Source organism: Hakea prostrata, chromosome 10, assembly GCF_041222555.1.
Source record: "Hakea prostrata isolate BN-2017 chromosome 10, UWA_Hpros_2, whole genome shotgun sequence".
NCBI lineage: Eukaryota > Viridiplantae > Streptophyta > Magnoliopsida > Proteales > Proteaceae > Hakea > Hakea prostrata.
In genome coordinates, this window is record NC_142609.1 from 6,716,144 (window position 1) to 6,717,341 (window position 1,198).

The following is a 1,198-nucleotide window of genomic DNA, read 5'->3' on the forward strand; positions in this document are numbered from 1 at the left end:
ATTTGAACGTAAAAAAAAAAATTTACTAATCAGTCAATTATCATACAAACTTGTTTACTAATTTTAATCCCTCTCTCTCTCTCATGGGATGATTGGAAAAGATTTATTTTTTTGGTTTGGTTTTGTTTTGTTTTTTGATTACGTTCTTTCCCCTTATTTCCCTTGCAATCAAACAAATCAAACAAAGTCTTAAGTTCTTGAGTTGATTCAATTACCAGAGACTTAATTCAGGGATAACACATGGAATTTCTCTTTTCAAAATACAAATACCTAAAATGGACAAAAATAGTGGAATTGAGGTATGTTCTACACATCCCTTTCGGGGTAGCTATACCAAACAGTTGAAGGCAAATCACTTGATTTTTATCCAAAAAAAGAAAAAGAAAATCACTTGATAATATTTTTCTATATATACCCCCTTTTTTTTGTTGGTAGGAAAATACCCTAATTTATATGTTACCTTGGAGCCACATGGGCCAACCCTTGGCAAGTAGGATTAGTACCTTGCTGATCATGGAGGACTAATTTTGGATTTTTTTTTGGTTGAAAGATTAATTTTTTAGAATTGATGATTTTATATATATTGGGGATGAAGATACATTTACCACTAAAGATAATTGAACTCCTGACAGAAGCCGGTAATTCAACCCGGCGAAATATCGCCTTCGCCCCCCATATAGAAATTTTCGCCCCCTATGTTTTTTGAGTATTTTCACTCAATAATTTTAGTAAATTTGATACCTATCATAATCTGATGCAAATATGTAGTAAAGTTGAATTATTTCTTAAAAATAATTCCATTTAAATTCTCTTACCTAGTCACATTTAATATGTTACCTTATGAAGCCTACATCATTAGGACATAATTGGAACGATTATCAAATCACTCTGAAGATTCTTTTAAATTGTTTCCATAAATTATTTTATGTATACACTCTTCCTTAATCACATTTGGCATGTTGACTTTGATAATTTAAATTATTTCTTAATAAATATTTCCATTTAAATCTCCTGCCTAGTCACATTTAACGTGTTACCTTCTAAGTCCTAAATCATTCGGACATAGTTGGAATGATTAACCGACGATTCTATTACACAATCTCTTCATAATTTAAATTGTTTCCATAAATTATTTCATGTATATACTCTTCCCTAACCACATTTGGCATGTTGACTTTTGAGGACTAGATCACTAGAA